This window comes from Gymnogyps californianus, chromosome 4, assembly GCF_018139145.2.
Source record: "Gymnogyps californianus isolate 813 chromosome 4, ASM1813914v2, whole genome shotgun sequence".
In the NCBI taxonomy this organism is placed as follows: Eukaryota; Metazoa; Chordata; class Aves; order Accipitriformes; family Cathartidae; genus Gymnogyps; species Gymnogyps californianus.
This window is the reverse complement of record NC_059474.1, coordinates 3803184-3823565: the sequence shown is the minus strand read 5'-3', so window position 1 is coordinate 3823565 and position 20382 is coordinate 3803184.

The following is a 20382-nucleotide window of genomic DNA, read 5'->3' as shown; positions in this document are numbered from 1 at the left end:
GATTAACAGTTGGACTTGATGATCTTAAAGGTCTTTTCCAACCTGAATGATTCTATGATTCTACAATAAACACATGATTAAACAGAAGTGTAGACTTAAGTGTTTTGCTGAATCAGCATGTGGGTTTATTTTACCTTCTGTTTGTGGGATCCACCTTATTTTAGCAATTTAAAATTTAGGAAAGGCAGTTTTCTTAGGCTGAAATGATAGGTAATGGACAGAGAGAGGCACCTGCATGATATTCTGAAACATATGTTGACATTGCCATCTAGAGAGCTTTGGTATTATTAGGGGATTTCATGTAAATAAATACTGACAGTGCAGTGCAGTGTTGTGGCTATTTCGTTTACACTAACTGTTCTCCAGATTTTCAAAAAATGCTATTTTGCTTCTGTCTTCAAAACCAGTTATTTTTCTCTTACATAACTTTAGTCCGTTTTTTTCTGACTTGGTACTCGCAAGCTCCATTTAATTTCATTTTATTCTTTGATAAGATTTTCCATTTATCATTTCTGGGAAACAGGTACAGTTTGTAGGGGAGAGAACAAGACATACAGATTACCCAGTTTTGCAGTCTTCTTATAATTTGTTATGCTGTGCCAGTATGAAAAGAAATGATCCAGGAAAATGCCAAGCACCTTCATTATTTTTTATTTGTAATGACTTTTAGGAACCTGTCAAGTAAATGTGTGAGCATATAACAACAATTTAAACCAGCAGTTAAATTAAACCAGGAAATATAGACCTGGGCTTCCATGCTGTGAAACATTTGGGATCCCAATCCTGTTTTTCAAAACTCCAGCTCCAACCAGGGCAAGGTCAAATGCATGCAACTTTCAAAATGTGCAGACATAAAGTATTAACTAGTCCCCAGAACCATGATTATAAAGACAAGAAATATTAACTCTTCCACAGAAGCATGATTATGAATCCCAGCCGCAGCTGTAGCCCAACAGATGATGCAGCTCCCTCGAGCCTGTGGGAGTGGGAGTACCCAAGGAGGCAGGAAAATGTTCACCTTCAAAATCAGCCTCGGAGGATTTACTTTCAGACTTATTTCTTCAAGTTCCTTTTTTGGCTCTCATGTCAAGGCAGCTCAATGCAAGTTAATACAGGAAGGAATGCTACAACTGAATAAAATTTTAAGCATGCCTCTCACCCCTTTCACCAATTTTACCAGAAAATCTGCAAAGGTTAAAACAAAGACCATGGCCCTTTACAGGCCAAATCTGTCCAAGATAAATCATCAATACAGATAAAAGATATTTCCCAGTTTAAAAGACATAGAGCAATCAAATCTCTACCCCCCATATTGATTTTTGGTTTTGTTTTTTTTTTTCTTTCCTCTCAATTCACAATCCCTAAATACTTTATTCTTCCCCAAACTTTAGCATCTTTTATCTTTTTCCTAGGCTGATGGAAGTTCTGTACATTTTCATTGCCTCTAAATCTAGTTTTTGTAATCATAGCCAGCTCTAAGTAAAACCATACTGCTCTGCTTTGCGTCTATAAAGCAGGTTTCCACCTTCTGCAATTCTGATGTGTAAGCCATGATAGGCATCATGCCCACCTGAAGGCTCAGCAACTTAATATTAGAGTTCCATCAAACTCTGGATTGAATGTCATCTGGTACTGGAGTTTAATTGTTTTCCATTTCCTATTATTTGGTGAGAGATTTAAAACAGTTGCATTGGCTCTTCAGTTCAGTGAGAGTTTTACGGAAGAGCAAAGCAGGTATAGTAGGAACATCAGGGTTTCATATTCGTACTCACTAGTAGTTCAGATTAGATGACCTTAGAGTAAGAATGGCACGCCAAGCAACACTGAAATGCCTTGATAAATGTATGGTATATGCAACTAAGACACTGTACAGTTCTTATTGCACTATCTAAGCACTTCATAACCTCTACGAATATACCCTGCTCAGACCATAAACTCTTTAGACTATGTTTCTGTTGGCTGTTTGAATAACCCCCAGCACAGTGAGGCTTTTCTCCATGGATGACATTGCAAAGGGGAAACTGTACTTCATAGAAAATAGTATTGCAGTAATGCTCCCATTTCATAGAGAGGAACTAAGACACCAAAATCAACATGAGTGCTCAATCTTGCTTATATCTTTTTGAAAATAACAGTAGAAATGCCTAGCACTGAATCATACAAAATGTGTATGATAGACTAAATAAGAAGCCAAATGCCCCAAAATTTTTCTCTGTCCCTGGCTGTTGGGTACTTCCTTTGTCTCTTTCTGAGCTTCCCAGATTGCAGTCAGTGGGCTACTTTGGATTATTCTCCTTGACTGTTGTTTATTTTAGAAGTTATTTTAAGGGTGTCTATATTTAATATTGTTAGGTGCTCATTTTCAATATGCATATGTATTCAAATTTATTCATACTCCCCCACCTTTCAGCGTAGTGACTGTCAGCTGTGTCTGCAAAACCTGCCAATTATTGTAACTTACAGAACAATAACAGCCTAATTGATAGGCAAAGCAAATGGAGGAGCAACGAAGAGATCATCAATGCTGGCAAGCTCGTCAACAACACAGAAAGTGGTCGTCAGGTATTCTGCTACATTAAGGAGTTCAAAGCAGCTAATAGAAATTAATATTAAAATGCATAGAGAAGAAAGTGTGTGAACCTGCCTGCTTCACTCAGGTTGGGGCAGAGCGGAGAACTTAAAATTATACAGGATTTTAGAGCTTAGTTCACTTATATTTGAACTGTCCTAAGTTTTATGAGGGAGGACCTTATAGAGAAGGATCTCTCACAAAAGTTTGCTTAAGCTGTGTATTGCCTTCAAGGGCAGACAGTGCCCAAGCAAAGCAGCATAATCTAGTCTTGGTATAAATCTATATCTTTTCAATGTTTTGAGTCTCATTTCTGCATTTCTATGTAGTGGAACATATGTACCCAAATACTCCAAGTATGGAAATATTTATCTTACCCTTACAAAAGGCATGAGATAAATAAAAAGGTAACTCCCAAAAATGGACCTCAGATGGCAGATGGAATCTTTTCTTGTCTTCTGGATGGTGGGCAGTTGATTTCTACTTTCAGTAGCATCTGCCTTCTACATTCTTGCTATGCTGATGAGTTGATTTCACAGGCTGCAAGAAGGAGAAAAAGTCCTGGACAAAAGATTTATGGAACCTTTGTGTCACAAGTAATTTCTAAAATTGGGGACAAATAGCATCCTCAAGACTTTTTTGGGGATGCTAAAGCAGAGGTTTAGGTTGTGGATCTGTATCAGTTTGTCTGGGATATCCAGATAATGTTTCAAGTTACCAAGTGATACTGTTATATACACACTGTCATCTTGGTTTACTTCAATTACAGTTCGGGCTTTTTTTAGTTTTTATTGAAAGAAGCCTATAAGGAAGATTTTAGGACAGTAAAAAATTGCTTTTCTGGGTTATTTACACAAGGTTCTGGGAGCTGATATTTCTCATAGGAGGTTGTACCTATCTTTCCCCCATGACGACCTCTATTCCAGAACATATATAACACTATATATGTAACTATATAAATAAAGGAAGTTACACTTGTAATATACCCAGACGCTGCATCATTGATTTCAGGATGAGCCATCCTGCCAATTCCCTGCTGTAAGGCAGTGCTAAGTATCAGGAGAAGATGATGATTTTAGCAATGGAACAGAGTTTTCTAGGAGAAAAAGAACATGAGTGCCTCTTTCTTTTGAGCCAAAAGGAAAAAAAGTAAAAGAGAAGCTGGCAGAAATTGAAGCATCCTAGAAGGCCAGGGATATGAATCCTTAAGGGTACTCAGATACTTCTTTTGCTGTCTTAGTTACTGAAATCCATTACAGGGGAAGCATCACTTTAGCTGTATCTGCAATCTAATCTCATTGACTTCTCTGTACTGGAAGGCGTTATGTGCCCAGCTGCGGCACGTGGAAATTCACCTAAGCACCACCTTACACCTGATTTTTTTCAGAGAGCTTTACCCCAAACAACACCCAGATGACTGAGCTGGGAAGACATCATCATTGAAGGTAAACCTATGGGCAGCTCCCTTGGCAGAAGACCCAAAGAACACCACCGATGTGGGTAAGGCTGCTCCAAACCTTGAGAAAAAGAAATATACCCCCATAGAAGCAAGAAGAGAGAAGTACTGCCAATGACAGGGAAGCGAGAGAGATGGCAACCTCCTAAGTGGCTGCACTGAATTAGATAAAATCAATGTTATAGAAAACACCTTGGAGAGAGAGAAGAAAAACACTACAGCTTTCAAAAGCTATTAGCAGTCTCTGAGAGGCTATGAACTTGATTGCTTTCTAATGATCTTGTCTGGTCATAAAATGAGGTAAAAATGACAAAGAAGAGAAGTTCAACAGGAATAGCTCTTAGTTTGAGAATAAAAAACATGGATACTATATAGAAATTTATAAGTTGAAATGACAAGTGTAGTAACCATTTGATGTACTCAATAGATACAGAATAAGACTAATAATTCTAAAATAATAATAATAATGATAAAATAATAACAATAAACTAGCTTATATATTCCTTTTAATCAGAAAATCACTAAGCACTTTACAAAGGCGGTCAACACCATTATCACTATTTTAGATTCTAAAAATCACCTGAAAGAGGATTTGAAGCAGAAATCACTCAGTAGCCTGCTCTTGGAATTTGCTCATGATGCTTTCCTCTTTTGTCCATCAACAGTATTTGCAAGTCTAAGCAGCCTATCAAAATTGTACCAGGTGATTTTTTTCCCTTTTTAATATGCGAATGACATTTCTTCTTCTTTACAGTGACTCATCAGAGCAAAACCAGCAAAAACAACTTTGCTTTTACACATTTCTAGAGCAAGACAACAAGGTTGCTTTAACATTTTCCTTGGAGGCTTTTTCCTTTCAAGTAATATAGAGTAGCACCATGTTCTCCATGCTGAAGTGTTTCCAGGTAACTCAGGATCATTCCTTGACCTTGTAACAGCCTTCAGCCCATGGCTTATTTACCTAGAAATAAGCTTGAATGTGATCATCCTAAGACAATGGTGCCTGTAATTCAAAAAATGAAACCATGATGAAATCCAATTAATTCCCACCATCATCACCTGTGGACATTGGGATATTTTTAGCCAACTGAAAAATAGATTCTTCATTACAATGTAATTGGCTGCATGTACAGTGTTTGCCAAAATGTATTTATGAGTGTCTTGAAGCGCACATCAGCATCCCTCAGTCTTTTCAAGTTCTATGTCAAGCTATGCAAGAAAAAGACTTAAAGAATTTGCTTGATGAGTGGAGCAATCACTCTGGTTTTGTTAACCAACACTAGGAAGGAAAAAAAAAACAACTCCAAACAAACAAACAAACAAAACCCCCAAAACCACGCTCTGCCTGATTTTTCTCATTTATTGACTGTAACATGGTAAATGGTTGCTCTAAACATCTGATTTCTCAGAAGCTTGGAAGGTTGGAGGAGGAATTGCTCTGTACATGCCCTATTTATCATTTACCTCCTGCAACTCCCTTTACGCACCACGTTCAGAGGTGGGATGTTGCACTCTGTAGTCCTTTGGTCTGATCTAGGATGGAGGTTCCTATATGCTTTTGGGTAGAGTGAGGAAAAACACTGGGAGTGAAGAATTCTTTTTATTCTCTGTGTCAGATAACAATTTCAGTCAAAACCACTAAACCATGAAATTTTATATATGGCTACATAAAGAGAGGGACATTATGTCACATTTGGTTCAATTTCCTACTGTTAAATCAAACTTCAGATTAAAGAGGAATAACACAGATTTCCAACATGCTTTAAATTATGAGGAAGCACTAGCATTCCACAATTAAAAAACCCCACCAGACTAAACCATTGTTAATCTAATTTTGACCTTGACTGCCCTAGTCTCAATGAAATCAGACCTCTCTATGACTTTAAAACCAGAATATTTTGGAAAGCCTGAAAAAGATTGTGGGAGAGATATGGGAGCCAAAATGATTTTCAAAGAGCAGAAAATAACATTTATTGTATATTTTCCAAATTTTCTCCACATTATCACAAAATTATGATTTGAAATTTCATATTAAGTTTTCATCTCATGGGCATAGTAAAACTTACTGGGTCTCTGTGCCCAGTTTTCTGTACATGCAAGTGTGTGTGTATGCGAACACACATGCACATGGTTGCTTTTAACCAAATGTGAAACCCTGAGGGTACTTGAAATTTGAAACTTAATTTAGCAGTTTACAAACATCACTGTTTATTTTTTAAAACTCTTCCAACTTTTGAGTGCATCTCTATCTTTCCAGAAGAGTTTGGAAAAAGCGGATAGAAATCATGTCATTGCATTATTGCCGCTCTGCCCCAGCAGAGAGTTTGTGAATCTCAAGAGTTTGCTCTCATACAAGAGCGGGTTCCCAGAAGGATTTATAAAATAGTCCAAAGAGCAGGATGAACCCTTAGTGGCAGCTCAACAGAAGTACAGAGAGATTAAGTATCCACTTAGGTGCATAACTTGCCTATGTCTCCATCATGCAAAATGCTGCAGAGCACTGGAGACTCCAAGCTACCTTTGAACTTGTTTATTCAGGTATCAGAGGGAATCCAAAGCACAGCAATACGGACTGAAACCTGGGTAAACCTACCCCACAAGGCCCACACCATAAATGTGAGCTGCTGCCCACTAGCTTGCACTGGTGTGCAAGGCTCAGGTTTATGTATTCAGGAATCTGCTGACCCTGAAGTGACTTGAGACACTATCAGTTAGCCCCCATGATACCTGAAATTACCACCTTTTGTTTTCATCAAATAATTGTATTTTCTTAAACTGGCTTGCTTCCAACCTCTTTTAATTAGGAGCTGGTGTAGAGGAAGGCTGCATGTTTGGGAGCTGGACCAGGGTTCGCTGGAAAGCAGCTGAGAATTCTTGAAGAAAACAAGGACTAGAAGATGGTATTAAACTTCTGGTCCAGGTAAAAGGCTGTTTCCCTGATGACAAAGATCACTTTAACATGATCACTTCAACATGGAGGAAGATGGGTCCATTGCTGTCACTCTTACTGGGAGAAAACCGTCTTGCTATTTTGTGGTTTGGTAAAAACTAGTCTGAAACCAAGGTTTTTGCACCAGTGTGTCTGCAGCACTTGTTGTCCTTGTTAGTAGGAAATATGACTAAACCACAGGGGTGACCACAGCTCAGGCAACACAGGCCTGCCTGGAGTCTGGATCAGATTCCCATTCTGCAAATGAGAGACGTGTCCTTTGGCAGTGATTCCTTTACCACATTGCATGTCAAAGAACTGCAACTCAGAAAAAAAATCTTCTTAAATCTCATATCTGTAGCATAAGACAAGGTTGTACTTGTAAAAAAAAGATAACCCCTAGGGAGAAAGGAGACAAGAGCACCTGAAACAGCATGTGCCATAAAATTTTGGATATTTTGAACTCAATTTAGCCACCATCTCCCTTCCCTGCAAGACCACACATGCTTCAAGATATCCTGAGATGCCTCTGCCTGTCCCAACTTTCACACCAGCTCCAAACTCCATTGTTTCACTTGTCCATTGAAAGCAGAGTGTGGAAGAGGGCTCCGAGCAGATAGATCCGATACAGCACAAATAAAAGTCCCTGGCAGAGATCAAACTCCCATTTCCCCATCGTTCACTGCAGAGGGTGCTGTCTGCCCACATTCCTGTGCCTCAGGAAACAGGTGGGGAAAAAAAGGGTTGCGAACTATTTAAAAGTTGAAAAGGTAGGTCACAGGTTATTATCAAAATGCACTAAACATTTGCACAATTAAAGACATAAACTTACATTTCAGAGTCATGACAAAGTAAGCCACAGCGGAGCAAAGCCACTGTCATAGCCTGATTGGTAATCTAAACAGCATAAGGCAGTCAGCTCTGATTTTTAAAGCAAAGAAATGAGGCTTTCCTCCCTACCTTTAATGAAGTTTAAGTCTTTCTGAAGTAATCCATATAGGTAGTGGCACTAAGGTAAAAACAACAACTCTTTCCTGGAAAAATCACAAACTTTTGGCAATCTGTTTTCACGCTGCGTTTTCACTCCAACTCTGGAAACCAGCTGAAACATCAGGATTTTGTTACGAAACAAGAAATCCTGAAAAGATATTTTCTCAGTGTAGCTGCAGAGTTTGGTTTCAACAAGAGTGGGGTTTCATTCAGAAAGTAGCACCCAGTAGTCAAAGCAAGCCAGTCAGTCATGTCCTTTGCATGTTTGTGGGGATGTCGGGGAGGTCTTGCTTTCAGCTTAAGTCACTCATCTGATAGCACCAAAAATCAAGATTTTGGTCCCTGTGTCCAGAAGCGTTTCTGTGTTATTTTGTGTAATCTGTGACAGTGTTATTCAAAATACAAAATGAGGATCTTTGATATGCATGGAAGATGTCAGATTTTCTCTTACCCATTCCCTTCAGGTCTCATGCTTTTCAAATTCCCAACTGTGAAACAGGCTGCTATGTCCACAGGGGTGAACAGTGACCACCCTTCCCAAAATCCACCATGTGGCGGGAAATGAATGCTCTTGGGTTAGAGGAAAAGACCAAGAGGCCAGTTGTCCCATGCCCTAGGTACGTCCATGGACCACTGTGCAATTATGCACAAAAGGTGGAAGTGGCATCATCATTAGGATACAAAAAGGAACTGGCTCTGTTCCTTATGGTGGTATCTCGGAAGTCTGTGGGGGCTGGATGGTGGCTGGAGGGAAGTATCTAGCATTTTCTAATGGTTGCCCCTGCAGTCACGGGAGAGATAGCATAGATTTCCCTTCAGAGATCATCCGTGGTGTTACAACCTTCTTTGACTTGTTAGGAAAAGCACGAGGAACATCTCTAGAGAGGAGGGTGGAAGGCAGTTCCTATCTAGTCATGGGCTTCCACACAAAGTCAGCATGGGCTTTTGTGATCTTACAGTCTCAAGCACCCACATCAACTATGGAAATCAGAGTCTTATGTGGAAACTGAATCTTGGAAAATGTGATGAGGTGGACATTACTCCTTCCCAGAGAAAACTCTCTGAGAAGACACTTCATGGGTTTTTTTCCTTTTTAATTAGTTTTACCACTTTTATTTTTCAAGTTGCAGGTAGAAACCTTCTTAAAATCTTTGGCTTTTCCATAGTAGATCCATCGCTATGCTTTGGCACATAAGTACCTTTACATATCAGATCCTTTGTGAACAGTGTCCTTCATTCAGTGTAGCCAGCAGACCCTTACACTGACTTTGAGTCTGACTATTGCCTGTCCAGGAGCAGAGAGGACAAATAACTCTGAGCTCCAAGAAATACAAAACATCATCAAGAAAGTCTGACCCACATCATCAGGAGATCCTGTAGGCTAGCAATTAGTAGAAAGACATAACAAAAGAACAAAGTGGCTGTACATAACACAACAGCAGGCAATTTGCTGCAAAGAACAAAAGCAAACCATCAGCACTCGTGGCTCTAAAAGAGAACGACCACACTAGTGTTATGTGAACCATAAGAGAGACCAATGGTTATAAGAACCATTTTTAACTTGGTTATGAGAACCAAGTTTAAAATAACACCATATCTTGTCAAGTCAGAATTGGTGACTTTGAACTAGAAGCTGAAGTCTAGAGGTGCACAGGATGGAGTAGTGTGACAGCCGTCTTTGGAGTCCTTTTGAGAAGCAAAGAAGAAAATTCTAAGTGGAACACAGGAGATAGGAGCACACTGGAAACTACAACTCCATATGAAGCCTCCTCTTGTTCAGAAATAGACAGAAGAATCATGGAGAGAACAGGAGGGATTTCAACACAGAGACAGGGTCCAGCTGACTCCTGGGAGGAAGCACCCAGGAGCAGCACCCTTCATAAATAACCAATGAGCATGGCTGCTATATGCGGCATGGAAATTTTCACACGATTTGTCATGCTGAACGTGTTCGAGCGAGCAGTGCTGAAATGGGCTCGTTCTATCTGGCCAAACCAGTCATCAGGGTTCAGCGAACATTCCTGTGCTTTGCCTAACAGACATCTATTCACTTTGGGTTTTGGTATTCTTGTTGTTAGAGGAAGATGTGTTGGCATGAAATGTTGTGTCTTACTCTGGAAAATATGGGGTTGGGGGTATTTTATGAATGAGGGCCTTTCCTGCCATTTGATAACAGTTATGCAGGTTGAGTCATGGTGTAATTCTTCTCCATCACTGAGATACATAATCGTTAATGAAAATTCAGATTCTTTGTTCCCAAGTATGCAGCATTTCAAAGCTCCAAGCTGTTGCCAAGGCTAAGTGCTGTTGAAGTGGCGGTTTTCCTGTGTGAGAGGAGAGCAGTGAACACAATGAGGGAGGGTAAATTTTAAAACTGAGAATAGCCTGAACAATCATGACAGCTAAAATAAGAACAGGAGGGAAAATGAGTAATTCTGACTGTTGTTATCCCTAGTCTTTGAGCCTTCTCTTAAGAAATCCTTGGATTCTGCCTGCATGAACCTAAGGACAGAAAAGATCAAGGCCTGACTGAGAAAAAAATTAACTCCTTGAGTACAGTATTAAAGTCAGTTATTTACTCACCTTCCATATAAGAAATTTGCCTTGACTGCTTAAGCAAAGCCTATGAATCTTGAGTTGAATCAAGTGAAGAATCTCTTGCCTCTATGCCAATTAATTTTTCATTGCATTAGGCTAGTAAAAGTGAAATCACAAAGACTGGGAACCCTTACCAGTTCTAATGAATATAAATTATATATTCCATGATCAGTACCAGTCCATTGAATTGTTTAACAGCCTTCCCTCAACTGAACATAGGTATAAATCAAATTAAATCAATTAATCTTTAAAAAATGTAAATGAAAAACCTCACAAAAGTTTACAGTTTTATTCATTACATACAATAAATATTCCTCATGGAAAGACAACAAATGACATCTCCTTGGGGATCTGCCTTTCCAAATCCTTGCTAGCAAGAACTTATTGAGCTCAGTGGAGATTTTGCCTGAGTAAAATTTCCAGATTTGGGTCAGGATCAATCCCAGAAAACCAGTCAAGCAAAATGATGGTAAACAAGTCTTCATCATGACACTCTGAATGCAGTGGTGCTGGCTCTTCTTAACAGTACATGTGCTAATATTTTGTCTCCTGAAGAGGACATCATCACATTCTTTTAGTTAACTTTTTGTATACAATTCATTATTGGGACTATCCATAAGGGTTCATTCTGGAAATGTATTTTATTTTTCTTTTTGCAAAGGCCACCCTCTTCTCTTTCCTTGTATATAGAAGATCTGTGTATGACTGAATCCTCTTTATAGCCAAGAATATTATGAGTGAAGATACTGTGCAGTGGAATGAGTTGGATGCAGTGTGCATGAACAGAGTGTGTTTAAACTGGTCAGAGAAAAACACTAAAACCTTCAAGGACGGCAGGAGCAAAGGATTAGTAGTTAATGGCCGCCAGAAGATAGCAGGATGCCCCACACTCTTAGGCAGAGCCCTGTTCTCCAGCAGCACATCTGTGATTTATAGAAATCCTTTGCCTAAGGAAACATCCACATTCTCTCAGTATCACACTGTTCCTTACCAGCTTGCCATGACAAGAAGACAGACCGAACCTGCACTGAATACATTTACACCTTTGAAACATTAGGGGGTTTATGCATCTGGAGATACCTCTCATAAACCGAGGGCCAAAGGGAACTTTTCTGAATACATAAAGCTGACACACACCAGACACGTCATAGATCTTCATCCCATTGCCTGCTGAGCAGCATGTCTAATCATCCCCTGAGAGATATGCCCCAGTTCGCCTAGAAAAGCCATCTAAGGAGCAGCCATGGTCGTGTAAACATAGATGTGCAGAGCCATTAGAAATGCACCAGGATACCTCAGACATCGGCACAGGCAAGCAGGTGACTCACGCAGCCAGACAAGACACTCCAGGGTGTCTATGATTTGAAACTAAACATGTAAAAAATGAGACAGAATTCAGGTAATAAATTTTTTTGGTGTAAGCTGTTCCAAAGGCAAATTAACCACAGATTTAAAGGACATACAATAGAACATTTAGTCAGCTAAACTCTTAGGAAGTGATAACTCCAGGGAAATTTTGAGAAGATAGAGTAGAAAGTACAGTGATATTCTCAACTTTGGAGAGTTAAAAAAGAAATTCATGAAATAACTGGTATTTTAGTGACACTGCTTTTCACAAAATAGCTTTTTCTAGGCAATGGGCACTCTACAACAGACATGTAGACTTCTCTTCCGTATTACAGACTTCTACTATCTTCAACTTTGGCCTAACTAATTTCATTAATATTTAATACTCATTGATATGCCAATAATAGCAACTTTAGAACCCTCTTTTTTCTTTTTCCTTTTTTTTCATTTCTGTAGAGGACAGATATATTCTCCACGGAACCAGTAGCAAAAACCCTCCCTTTGCCTTTCATACCAACAAGACTCACCAATCTTAACTTATCAACAAGGACTTATTTATAGCAGTACTAAACTCATCAAACACCTCTGAGAATAGTTCACATTAAGAACACACTGAGTGTGGCAGAGTGCTATAATTTTGATACCATGTTTCATATAAAGAAATTCTATGCAAATAGGCAATACAATGAAATATTCCCTTTCCAGCATTATATTTGTACAATTAATTATAGAATTCAAGTTTGACAAGATCCTGGAAGATTTTTCTGGTCACTGGCTCACGCATCAGGGTTCAACCACATTTACCTTGGATGGTCTTTAGCAAGTGTAAAGAAAGTAAGTGAAATCTCTGTTGTGACTCTCAGACACACAATAGTTATTGGAGATATTAAACTACATCTGATACTAATTTTGAAATATGCTAACAACTGGTAAAAGGAAAAATGCATATTTAGCACCTCAGCATTTGTGTAAAGATTACTGACTCACAGCAGAGATACAGGATGAAATGGAAACAACAAAGCTCCTTTGACCTCTTCACTCATGCCATTAACAATAATTAGCTTACTTATGAAACTAAGGGGACAACAGCATTTATAGATATTATTAACTGGGTGACACCCCGCCATCGCTTTATACCATGATGAATTCCTTTATACTATTATGAAATGTATTTATGCATTATAGCATTATCAGTTGCTATTACTTTCATTTATGACTTTGAGCTGAGGTTCATAGAGATAGCAAAGATCAACTGTAGACCGAAGGGTGAAAATTTTGGAGCTACAAGCCTGGGGAGTATGGCTGACCTTCAGGAAAGATTATTATTTTTTCTCGATAATAAAGGCAAATATAATCCAAAAGTGCTTTGGGTAAATTTTGTTAATATGTGATATTGCTGGAAACACATACTCGCTACAAGGATAGAAGCTAGTGAACCCTCATAGCTTCCCTGTCCTCCAACCCTGTGTCTTGTGATTAATAGTAATTAATTCAGTGCAGATATTTGATTATTTGTGTAAGCTTCAGACCTGCTTTTGCACAGAACTGACAATAATGACATTCCTTACTTGGCTTTCATGCTATTTCTGAAATACCGTAAAAAGGTAGAAGACGAGTTTCTGAACTGCTACACTGTCTGATCCAGATTCTTCTGGAATAAATGGAAAAAGTCCCTTCGGTCGTTTCCTTGTTCTGGAGAAATGCATTAAGTTTCTCTCCAACCTTACAGATCTTTTTCTTATTTACTGCATCACTTCTCAACTTCTCATAACACCTGACTGTGTTCATTTAAACATCGCCTTCTTAATGGTGTATGGTGGAAGCTTTTATTTTTACTTCCTGTCAGATTTAATTACAAGCTTCATGTTTCCTTCGCTATACATGCCTTTGCTGATGTTTAACCAATCTTTTTTTTCAGGGAAGAGTAGAGTTTGCACAAAAGCTCTGATTATGTTAGAGATAATTGCATCTCAGTTTTTGGAAGATTATGCTGCTTAGGCATGTATGCCTACGGGCTTACAGTCACTGCCAGGATCTCCACAAACCGACAGCCAAAACAATATGAATGGGTAAATAACAGTCAGCCACCAATAATCTGATTCTCCAAGATGCAAAATGACCTTCTGTGGTGGGTTGACCCTGGCTGGATGCCAGGTGCCCACCAAAGCCGCTCTATCACTCCCCGTCCTAAGCTGGACAGGGGAGAGAAAACAGAATGAAAAGCTCGTGGGTCGAGATAAGGACAGGGAGAGATCACTCAGCAATTACCGTCACGGGCAAAACAGACTCGATTTGGGGAAATTAGTTTAATTTATTGACAATCAAAATCAGAGTAGGGTAATGAGAAATAAAAACCAAATCTTAAAAGACCTTCCCCCCACCCCTCCCTTGCTCCTGGGCTTAACTTCACTCCAGATTTTCTCTACCTCCTCCCCCGCCAGCAGCACAGGGGGACGGGGAATGGGGGTTTGGGTCAGTTCATCACACGTTGTCTCTGCCGCTCCTTCCTCCTCAGGGGGAGGACTCCTCACACTCTTCCCCTGCTCCAGCGTGGGGTCCCTCCCATGGGAGACAGTCCTCCATGAACTTCTCCAATGTGAGTCCTTCCCATGGGCTGCAGTTCTTCATGAACTGTGTCCCTTCCATGGGGTGCAGCCCTTCAGGAACAGACTGCTCCAGCGTGGGTCCCCCGCGGGGTCACAAGCCCTGCCAGCAAACCTGCTCCAGCCTGGGCTCCTCTCTCCACGGGGCCACAGGTCCTGCCAGGAGCCTGCTCCAGCACGGGCTTCCCACAGGATCACAGCCTCCTTCGGGCATCCCCCTGCTCCGGCGTGGGGTCCTCCACGGGCTGCAGGTGGATATCTGCTCCACCGTGGACCTCCATGGGCTGCAGGGGGACAGCCTGCCTCGCCATGGTCTTCCCCATGGGCTGCAGGGGAATCTCTGCTCCGGCGCCTGGAGCACCTCCTCCCCTCCTTCTTCACTGACCTTGGTGTCTGCGGAGTTGTTTCTCTCACATATTCTCACTCTTCTCTCCCGATGTAATTGCCGTTGCACAGGTTTTTTTCCCCTCTTCTTAAATCTGTTACCCCAGAGGTGCTACCACTGTCACTGATGGGCTCGGCCTTGGCCAGTGGCGGGTCTGTCTTGGAGCCGGCTGGCATTGGCTCTATCAGACATAGGGGAAGCTTCTGGCAGCTTCTCACAGAAGCCACCCCTGTAGCCACCTCCACTACCAAAACCTTGCCATGCAAACGCAATACACCTTTTAATCCCTCCTCTTAACTTGTTGAACATATGGTCTAACACATGGCCTAATCAGTAGTTTTGAGTAGCTTATCAGTGATTTGTTGTATTTTGTTTATAGACGTATTGAGGAAGCAAATACCCTTTTTAAGCTAATTTCTTTCATTCTTGAACCGAATTCTGTTTTCTATTTCCTTTTAAAGAACTGCAGTGGCACTTCCAAGACCTTTGTCACCTTTTTCATTTGTTTATTTTACCTATATTTGTTTTATCCTAGGTTGCTACCTAACATTTTTTGGTGTATTTGTGGTTGCTGTGAGTTCCTTCGCTGCTACCTCATCACAGACAACACTCAGTTCTTCCATCTTATTGATGCAGTCAAAGTGACAAGTTGTTTCATGTGGAAGCATAGTAAACACAGAAAAAATTGCTTCATTTATTTTTTTTCCCATCTTCTGGAGAGATTATTTGCATGTTTGGACACAGTAGCAAACGCACCAGTGACCTGCAGTCAACTGCAAACCTGTTTTGTTTTTTGTTTTCTCCTTTCTGTATGTCCTATTTGTCTTCTGACCTTCACTCTGGAATGTGCCTGTCAGTATGTGTGGATTTGGTTTTTCCTTTTTCAATCTTCCATATTATTTTTCCCTGTGTTGATGTCCTCCAGCACATTGGCACTGAGCATCCTACTATGTCCCAAGTAATGAGCTGAGAAACAGGTAATTAAACAGTACTGCAGTGTTTTGATGCTGTAGACTTCAACTACATTTCAGTGGTTAAAACTGGCTTGCAGGGAAGGAAGGAAGAAGTATGATCTAGTGACTATTTCTTTATTTTGTAAAATTAGCACATTCCAGAATACTCTGGTGTGGAGTACAGTTTCCACCAAAAAGAGAGTCATTGCTAGGGAATGATAAGGTATATTTGCAGCACATGAGTTTAGCTCATTGCCTGAATATATTTAGGAGAAATATGATAGGACATATGCAATACTTATATATGTCTGGGGGTTTTTTTCTCCTTCTGAAGTGAGTTTAGTACTTTGCTGTCCTTACCACCACCAGTATATTTCAAGAAAGCTTCCAGTTTCAGAGCTGCTTTATATTATCCTTATCTTATTCCAGGACAATCAAGTGGCTGGGTTGGTTTTTTTTTTCTTTTCTAATTTTTCTTGCAGAAAGTAGAAATTTTACTTTACTGTATAAGATGAAAAGGAAGAGCAAGGCAGTTCAAAACAAACCCTCTGTGGTTTCAGATTTTGAGATTTCATCTTCAGGCATATTGACCACATTTGTGTTTGTTTAATATATATCAGCCTTTTATTTTTTATCTTTTATAATTTGTTGTCACTGTGAGTTTAAAATCACCTGAATATAATTAAATACTAATTTAAATTAAGAAATTAAAGGAATTAAATACAACCATCCTCCCCTGACTATGAAAGGACAGTGTTTATCACACTACTTTAAGGAGTGGTCACGACAAAGTTCTCATTCAAACAGACTCAATGCTATAAGGCTATAATGATCTGTGTTCTCTCTTCTCAACCTCACTTCTATGGATTGAAGGGAACTGAAGTTAGCCTGATAATAGCATACTCACCAGGACAAAATTTAATAGTAAAAAATGAAAGCTTTGAACTTACAGGGCCAATAGTGGTGATTTTTGATGCAATACAGGAACTTTTTGGTTGGACGTGACTAAGAAGAAAGACCTGTGTACACTAACTGATCACAGAACAGCTGTGACACTGACCTTTTCAGGCCTGTGCTCATAGTCTCCTTCATGTCTTCGGGTTTTTCATACAATCCTGAACCAGGAAAATGCATGGATGTCAGTTAGTCATGCTCAGCGCTGCACAGAGTTGAACAAGTTCTCACGTTAGACAGGAAATTCAAATATTTCAGACTTTGTTGAAACAAAAAGTTTAAATATTTTTTAAAAGTTGTGGGACAGAATGTTCTGAGAAAACTTTCAGAAACATTTTGCCACTAAATAGTATTTTCTTGTACTGGAGCATCGTAACATACAGGAAAGATTCAGCCTCTGATAAGGAAGGAAGAGACTCAGCTGTTCTTTTGTACATTAAATGTCTTCAAATGGCCTGGGCTAAATTAACTTCACTGTAGGACACTTACAGAACTAAGAGACATTAGAAGTTATTTCTGACTGCTTATGGATGATGACTGAGCTTTCAAAGATCGTAAAAGCTGCCATAAAACTGGAGAGAACCATCAGTGCATGTAGAATAATATCTGTTTCTAAAGGCAGCCCTCCACCTCCCACCCCCCAAAAAAAGGTTTTGCACTAGAAACCAATTTTGGCAGAAAGCTACTTTCGTATCTGAGTAAACTAGCATCCATTGTTGCTGTTGTTGTGGTACTTGCTGCAGCTCGGATGCAGTAGTAAACAGGTAGTAAATAAAGTATTTGATCTTTAGTCTTTGCAGTACCTAATGAAGGTGACTGCCATCTATGCTGCCTCAGTGCATCTGGTCCTCAGGGTCTCCCAAAGTGAACTGGGGCCTCCCAGAAGGAAGAAAAAAGGGAAAAAAAAATCACTGAAAGCTATAATGGCAAGTTTCAGCTATGCAGATGCTACAGCAGCAGATACATACCCTGAATGGGCTGGAATCCTTGCATGTACTTGGATATGAGATTTTTATCTGGTATTCCTTGCTAGTTGCTTTTGAGTCCCCTGATGAAAAGTAGGGATCTGCTCATAATCTTGTAAAACAGTTGGTACTGTCATGTTGTGGGAATGATGCAGATATTCAGAAAGAATAATACAGTTTCTTTTACTTGCCTGGGTATGTATTTGTTATTTTCACTTAGAAACTCAATTTGGACATCCACATATAGGCTTTTAAAATAGGATTATTAAATCCTTTACTGTATGGACCACAATAATACAAAGTTATTTCACAAAATAGTTGCTTGCCCATAACAATAAAGATGGAGCACAGTGCAAATTTATAAGCAGATATGCTGCAGATCCATCTAATACTCACTTCAGACAGAACTCTTTCAAAAGACTATGATTCATCAATGAACAGAACAATTTCCATGTCTAAAGCTCCTTTTTATTGTATCTCTAAGTACCTCACAATCAGTGGAGAGCTGTCATTTTCCAACCCACTTTATGTCATGAGCTAAGTGACTAACCTATTCGAAGTGTTTAGTGTACAGCTTGGAAAACACAGAAAGATCCAGACAAAAGGAGAAAATTAGCATCCCGAGGAGCACGAAAAGCTCATGTAAAGCTGAAGATTCAAATCTCCATTGTAGTCTTCTGAAAAATACTCAGAGGTCCATGAGCAAGGATTTTCACTAAATTTGTGGTTAATAATATATCTGACACTGAGTTTTCCCTAAACAGAAAGTTTTATCATGCTAGAAAAGTTGGCTTTTAGACTGTGTGAAACTTTGGAGGAGTCTTTGGAGCATTGTATGTGACGAGACAGAAACAAAGGAAAAACAAGATAAAATGCAAGCTGAATTTACTGTGGGTAGATAATGCCAGAATAACTTAATACCTTTCTCTGGAAATATAAGAGATTTTCCAGGAAAAGTGTTACACATTTAATCTAGCTGAGTGTGGGTATAGCACCTGATGCAATGCCATGGAGACTCTACCAGAACTCTGTGGTGAGAAGACATCAGGTAAAGGGGAGATGACAACAGGTAAAGAAGTCACTGGCGGAGTTCCCCAAGAAATAAGACTCAGGCTTCATCTCATTTCATGGTTTCTTTTATGAGTTGGCACAAAATGAGACTACGTTAATTCAATTTCCCAATGACATGAAGCTAGAGGGCATCTTCTATTAACAGAAAAATCAGGACTTTATACCCTAAAAGCTGCATGACCCTGAAGACTGGAATTAAAAGAAAGCTCAAAGGAATTTAATAGAAGAAAATGTAAGATTGCATACTTGGAGACTGACCATAGGCGTTTCTGTTGCGAGCTGTGGGTTTACCAGTTGGAAATGAGTGAGAAAGAAGAACAGTGGTGTAGTGCAGCTGATAGCAGGGTGACCATGAAATGCTGGTGTGATGCCAGCAACTAGGAAGCTGAATGCAACAGCCAAAAACTATTTCCAGTACACTCAAGAAAAATTAATACCCTGGTATAAGAAGTGGAAGAGATCTCATTTGAAATGCAGTGTTCAAATCTGTCCATTCATGGTCAAGAAAGACTGCATCTTGAAGAGGTGTAAGGAGAGACTGTCTTGATCAGGGGGACTGAGAACCCTCTTGTGGAATGGAGGAGTGAGGGAAAACCAGCCTTGGTATGTCAAGTAAAAGGAAGGCCAAGAAGAGATGTGATTGCCCTCTATCAGTACCTCAGTGGAATAAATTCCAGGGAAAGAAAAGATCTTTTGAAGCTAAAAAACAATCTTGGAACAAGAACAACTGGATTTAACTGTCCATGAGTACTTTTGAGCTGATAACAAAAAGATTTCATACTATAATACTGGTGAAGTTTTGGAACAGTATTTTAATAGGAGAGAAAGAAAGTGGTTTTGTAACAACTGCCATGTGGGATTCAATTGTAGTTTTCATCTCTCACAAGAACACAGGAAGGTCTTTCTGAGCAAAGTACTATTATATATTTTAGGGACTTCTGGCTAAATGCTTATCTCTGAATCTGCAGAGCAATGCAACAAGGATTTCTGTTTTGGCACATTACAGCATGGAAAATAATGGCACCTCTACAACTTTTCTTTTACCCTCTTATAGTAGGGCATGATGAGAAAAGACTCTTCTCTCCTAAGCCCAGGAGATGGTTGCACATGCTGATGAGTTCGTATGTGGCTCACCCTGATCGATGCTCCCTGATTGAGATCTCCTCTCTAAACTGCTCAGGCAGTTCAGATGTTTATACCACTGACCAGCACTAATAATTTAAAAGCACTGCTCTACTCTTAGGATCTTGCAATTTCAGACACTTTTTCATAAAAAAATAATACTGGCTACACATGCCCTCTTAGCCAGTGGAAAAAGACCTATATATTATTTCACTTATGCTCAGCTCCTAGTTGTTTCTGAGCAGAGGCAGAGTGATTCCACAGTCTAATCTTGCAAGTGGAGTTTATTCCTAATTTTTTTTTTCAATTCAGTTAATTGAATTGAAATGAATTGAAAAGGGAGAGGGATTTCCCTTTAAGCTCACTGCCTTAAATTTCTTTAGACACCGCTCATTGCTCCTTGTAATGCTACTCCACCTAACTTTAACTCCTGCCTCTTC